Source organism: Lolium rigidum, chromosome 2 (assembly GCF_022539505.1).
Source record: "Lolium rigidum isolate FL_2022 chromosome 2, APGP_CSIRO_Lrig_0.1, whole genome shotgun sequence".
In the NCBI taxonomy this organism is placed as follows: domain Eukaryota; kingdom Viridiplantae; phylum Streptophyta; class Magnoliopsida; order Poales; family Poaceae; genus Lolium; species Lolium rigidum.
Window position 1 is genome coordinate 177478188 of NC_061509.1, and position 6937 is coordinate 177485124.

The following is a 6937-nucleotide window of genomic DNA, read 5'->3' on the forward strand; positions in this document are numbered from 1 at the left end:
GGAGACGATTGCAAAGATCTGATCTCCACTTCTCGCAAGATTTGCAATAACATGGCGTTGAAGAACAGCCGCAGCTGCGACATCCGCGAACTGATCGGAAAAATGGCGCTCCTTCTGGAGCTGGTCATCGATCTCCAAGCTTCTTCCGCTGGCGGTGCTGCTCAAATGGCACTTGCCATGTGCCTTGCCCAAGGTTCGGCCCTCAACATAAACAAAGCTACTGCTTCCATTCCGGAGGGCTCAGATCCGAAAAAACTTCTGGATGCATGCAGCAGATACAACACACTCGGATCGTCCGGCACATTCACCATGATGAATTCTAAGACAAGGTTGTTCTTCTGGCGGACGAAGCCATCGAAGCAGAGCTTCTGAAGAAGATGGAGTCCGATAAGAAACCTGTCGGATCCGATGGCGAAAGCGACTTTACTTGGACCAGCTCAAAAGAAGCTGAGAAGAACAAGACCAAGACGGGGAACGATGCTTCTTCTTCTCCAGCACCAGATGCCGAGAAGTGACTTGTTCCTGTGTAGATGAAAAAACAATGCATCATTCGGCCCATTCGAGGGTTTATAAATTAAATGTCTAAACTATTTGAAGTAGTCTTGGAAAACTACGCATGCAATGTACTTGGTTGGAAAATTTTTATCCTGCTACCGTTTTATTAGGTATGCGAGTTCTTTTGTTGGAAGCAACTGCTGGTTTCTGCATTTTCCGGCTTACTTACTTGACCTTCCACAAGATGGAAGACCCTTAGCTAGAAAATACTCGTCGACAGCGATGAAGCCTAATGGCAGTCCATCAAAAAACCGCGGAAACAAGCCCCCGGCCTTAGGTGCCGGAAGTCACTACTAGGAATCCATGAGCTTGCAACGGAAAATTCATATACCAACAAACTTAAGCTTACGTCCTACTAGATAGTTTTTGAAAATCACAATAGTATACACGCCTAGGAGGAAACATCTAGCTCTGCGATTTTAGTTGAAAAACATACACTATCAGAAAATGAACAATGAAAGGAGGTAACTGACTCAAAGAGTGAACCATATGTTTTATTTCATCGATCATATATCATAACTATTACAAGGTATGTAATGTGGTAATTGCTAAGTGTGGAAGGGATGTAGCTGTGCGATATTTCAGGGGTGATCTGTCTCGTCGTAGACGTCACCCGGATCCTCCCCTTTTGTTTCTGGAGTAACTTTCTATTTCTATCCTTCAACTCACGAATATCAACAAGGTAGTAAGATCTGTTATGATGTACTTTGCTAATGATGAAGGGTCCTTCCCATGGAGATTGCAACTTATGCTCTTTCACGTGCCGGAGGCGGAGGACCAAATCACCTTCCTTAAATGAGCGATTCCGAACACGACAACTATGATAGCGACGTAGTTTCTACTGGTCAATGGTGGAGCGTTGGTCAACTAGATTCCGAGCCTCTTCGAGCAGGTCCACAGATAGTTGTTGAGCCTCATCTGCATTTTCTTCATTGTAGGCGGAAACTTGCGGGGAATCATGGATGATGTTGGAGGGCAACAGTGCTTCAGATCCGTATACTAGGTAAAAAACGTGTGAAACCAGTTGATCTGTTAGGGGTTATTCGTAAACTCCACAAAACAACATCTAACTCCTCTGCCCAAGCTCTGGCTGCTCGTCGCAGTGGTTTTTCAATGTGAGGTTTGAGTCGGCCTGCTGAACCTGCCCATTGGATTGTGAATGTGACACAGAGGCAAGGTCAAGCCGAATCCCAAGGTTATGGCAGTACTCCTTCAATTCTCCATGTGGCTATTATCTGTGATGATACTATGTGGGATGCCGAATCTCACCAAGAGGTTGCAAACAAATTTTAGTGTTGTTGCACCATTGGCTTTTCTAACTGACTTGGCATCGATCCGCTTGCTGAATTTATGAACTTCGACCAAGAGGTACTCAAAACTATCAGGGGATGTTTTTTTCAGTTTTCCGACCATATCAAGCCCCAGACCGCAAACGGCCAAGTGATAGGGATGGTCTTCAGCTCTTGAGTTGGTACATTTGGCCGAGTAGCATAGTACTGGCAGCCATGGTAGGTTCCGACTATTTTCTCAACATCAGCTTTTGCTGTTAGCCAGAAGAATCCTTGCCGGAAAGCTTTTGCGATGAGTGGTCTCGGAGCGACGTGATGCCCGCAATCACCAAGGTGAATTTATCTCAGAATTGCAATCCCTTCTTCATTTGAGACACACTTTTGGAGGTGGGGTTACTATTGATGCTTCGGCCGTCACAATTTTAGCGTCAATCTCGTCGAGGATCATGACCTTGTAGTAGTTGTGTGCCGCCAGCGTTCGGGGATCCATTCCATCTGTTGACGCGGTCAACATGGAGAAGTCCTCTTTGTCTTTCTTGAGCTTCATCTTGTTTTCTTGCCTCTTGAGCAGCGTCGTCCACCTTTCGTTGGCCTTTTTGTCGTGGATGAGCAGGGTCGAGGTGACCTCGGCGAGGCACTTGTCGATCGACGACTGTGTAATATCCCAGAACATAGGACCAACGAAGGGTAGATTTAGAAATGGGATGTGCATTTCATCGCAAAACGGGGGAAATTTTCGCGCTTATTTGCATAAAACCTAAGAGGGATCAAGGTTTCTCTCTCGTTTCTATTAGGGTTAGAGCAGTGTGAGTGCTATGAATTTCGACATGACCTCTTTTGAAACTTAGAGTTTTGGGAGAATATTGATTTGGCATTTCAAATTTGATTTCAAACAAACGAAGTATAAAGTAAACAATATACAAATGAATTATGAATTCATAATTCAAAAACACATCACACTTATACAAATAATTCAAAAGCATATCAAATTTATATAAATAATTCATAAGTGAATATCAAATATTTACAAAAGCTCATAAGAAAAACTTTGAGCTTTATTGATCATGCACACATAATTGCATTGTCTTTACAATATTCAATATACAAGAATGAGTAATATAATACATAAAATGAGGATAACATCAATTGGATTATTTATAAACTAAAGTCTTCATTAAACTCTTCATCTTGATCTTCTCCAAAGCTTGGTAGATCTTGGAAACCTGTAGAATAAGAGAAAATGGAAGAATCTGTCGAGTGCAAGTGTCATTGACACTTGGCAGTAAAAGGAACTGGAAATGCAAGTGATAAGCCTTGGCAGGGAGGGATCAAGTCCCAACCAAAGCCAAAAGGGGAGCCAGCAGCTTTTCTCCATCATGAGCAAGGGGAGAAGGGCTGGACAGCACAACACACACACACACACAAGTGATGTCGACCAAGGACCACATCACCTTGTGCTATAAATAGCAAAGTGCTTAGAGATAGGGTTGGATTCATCAGCAGAGCCAGAAGAACATCAAGAACCGCTCTACAACCACCAGTAGAGCATTTCCATAGATTAACCAGAGAAACAATCCCAAAAACCAAACCAACCATCCATAGATCATGGTGACCTAAGGAAAAATCATCCAGGAGCTAGGAGGTGAAGGGTTGTGGATGAAATCAATCATCCATAAGCACTCCACCAACATAAAACATCTATCTAGGAGCTGGAACAAGGTATACATCATACCTGGACTTGATCTTATGATCAAATCCATCATAAGCATGCTCATACACACACTTGGTGTGGAGCAGATGCATCCACAGGGTATATCATCACTTGGTATTGACCAAGTGCTGCTAGGAAGAAGATGCCAGACCAAGAACTAGAGCTTTAGTCACTGGATATGCATAAGTGTATTCAGTACTAGCCATCCAAGACACTAGAACCCTAGAACAGTAGCCAACTAATTAACCTAGCACCATATGGTGTATGTAGCCATAAGATCAACCCGGTTTTCATCAAAAGCATCCATAGGACATTCATATAGATGATTCCCAACTATGGATCTTGTTTATATTTTCATAAAATCCACCAAATAGCCAAATAGGATGCAACCAGATGCAGTAGCAAGCTACTGATGTCACATCAGTAGCCTAACAAGCAAACTAAGCCACACAGGCTAGTTGTCTTCATTACCATGTAGGTTCAGACAAGTATATTCATTCCAAAGCATGTTGGAATTCATTTGAGCAACAATTTACACAGTTGAATCATCACCAACACATGGTTCATCAAATATAACTGACATAAATCAACTCAGAGCAACAGCATGACATGCACAGGGGGTTTACTGAAGCAATTGCTTCAGTAAAGCAGCCTGGCTACCAAAACCATTTAACCAAGCATTACTACAAACATAAGTAGCTTAATCATCCACTATGCATGCACTTATGCCACTGGTAAAGCACCAAAGCATCACAAGTCCTTCAGAGACATAAATAACCAGCAATAGGCATCACAGGTTAACCAAATGGCTGGAGCAATAGCCAAACAAGACATAGAGCCCAACCACTAGAATCTATTGATCCAATGGATCAATTGGATCATGTGCAAGACACAGGAGAGCATCACAGGTAGCACAAGTGTCAAGATATCAGCCAGTACTGACAGCAAGCACAAAGCAAGCAATTGAATAGCAGTAGACCTAGACAACATTACATATGGCATTAGTAAGCCTAGGTATTACATAAAGCTAGCATAGCATAGCATAGAAGTAGCAAATGGAGCAGAACAACCATGGAAATGAACAGCACAACATCAGCATACAATCTTGGCTAGTGACCAGTAATGGTTTGGCTGGCCAGGGCTTGCAGAGAGGAAGGATAGGATGCAATGGGCATCAGTAGCAAGGTTCCTGCATGATCCTAGGATCATCAGGAAGCTTGGAGAGAGGAAGAGAAGCAGTAGAGACATGGAGGTGTACAGACAACGAGAAGAGATGGAGGAGGACATGGAGGACGTACCTGCGCCTGGAAGTAGAGGCTACGGCATGGCGAGGCAGTGCTCACGCGGCCGTAGCAGCTGCAAGTCCAGGGTAGACGCCGGCGTTATGCCGACGACCCCAACCATTAGCACAACGCCCTGGGGACGAAGGCACTGGCGATGCCATAGCATCACCCGTGCCAGGACAGTCCCAGGTGCACGCGAGAGTCGACAACGGCGACCACAGCTCGCCGGAGGCATCAGATCACCGGAGGCGATTCGTCCCCAGATCCAGGATGGTGGCGATCTGGATAAGGAGATAGAAGCCGACGAATCTACGCAGACAGATCGAAATATCGTCGCGTGGCGGTTCGAACGCTATCGGCAGCATGGTCGGGGATGGCCGGAGCGTGACGGTGATCGTGGCGGCAACACCATCGTCACGCTATCGCCAAGGGTTAGGGTTAGGGTCGCGCGAGAGAGAGAGAACGAGTGGGGTGGGCCGACTCGGTCGGATCCCACCGAGATGGTTTGGTTCAGCCCAAGTGGGCTAACCAAATGGGCCAGGGGCATTTTAGTACTTTCACAATTCAAATAACCCAGAAATTTTGTAAAATTCAAAACGAATTATAGATACCTCCAAAAATTCAAGAAAAATATGAAAAACTCATAGAAAATATTCCTTAACTAAAACAAAATGTGAAATGCAATAAACAATGAGAATACAAATTTAAGAATTTTTGATGTGAATTTTAAAATGAAAAATTCAAATTTGGAATTTTCCTTGGATATATAAAATCAAGGAAAATTCCAAATAACTTTAATATTTTCAAAATTCTATATTTCCAAAAGATAAATATTCTATTATTATTAACCTTTTCATTTAAGGTTAAAGGAAAATTCTATTAATCCTAAATCTTTTCTTTTTAAGAAAACAATACAGAAGGATTATAAATTACTGCCTAAGGCATAAATATTCCAATTAAATCTAAACCATCCAAATTTAATAAGTACTCCGGGGAAAGGGATTCAACATAAGATAATGCACCCATGCATGCATTACTTGGATTTTTTAACATTGTCTTTATCGGACAATGATGCTTCTTTACAGAACCCGAGGTTCAGGTTCCATCCAAAACATCGAACTGCACTATCTCGCAGTCACCAGGCAAGTTCACTCTTGCTCATGCCATATTGATTATGTTCTATCAATTTACTCGCAAAGCTATATACTTATCACTCCTGCATCGAAAATAAAATGTTACTTTTCCAATTATAAATATGACTATGTGGTTGGAAATGGAACCATGGTATGTGTTGATGGTGGAGGTTCCATTGGAAGGGTTCTACTCATCTATGACTAATCAACAATGCTGTCTAGTGATTCTAGCGCCGTACATTTCGCGTTAACCATGAGATCTATAATGGCTCTGGGGAAGTCAGCTGTATCTTTTCCCTCTCGCATATAAACAGACTAGTGATAAGGGTTGCATGTATCAGTCTATCTATTAGTAAAGGTGAGGACAATGGTCCGGAACAGTCTACCAATAGGTATAGGAGAGGGCAAACTTGAAGGAGATATGCCCTAGAGGCAATAATAAAGTGGTTATTATTTATATCTTTATGTTTATGATAAATATTTATATATCATGCTAGAATTGTATTAACAGAAACATTAGTACATGTGTGATATGTAGACAAACAAGAAGTCCCTAGTATGCCTCTTAAACTAGCTTGTTGATTAATGGATGATTAGTTTCATAATCATGAACATTGGATGTTATTAATAACAAGGTTATATCATTGTGTGAATGATATAATGGACACACCCAATTAAGCGTAGCATAAGATCTCGTCATTAAGTTTTTTGCTATAAGCTTTCGATACATAGTTACCTAGTCCTTATGACCATGAGATCATGTAAATCACTTATACCGGAAAGGTACTTTGATTACACCAAACACCACTCGCGTAAATGGGTGGCTATAAAGGTGGGATTAAGTATCCGGAAAGTATGAGTTGAGGCATATGGATCAACGGTGGGATTTGTCCATCCCGATGACGGATAGATATACTCCGGGCCCTCTCGGTGGAATGTCGTCTAATGTCTTGCAAGCATATGAAT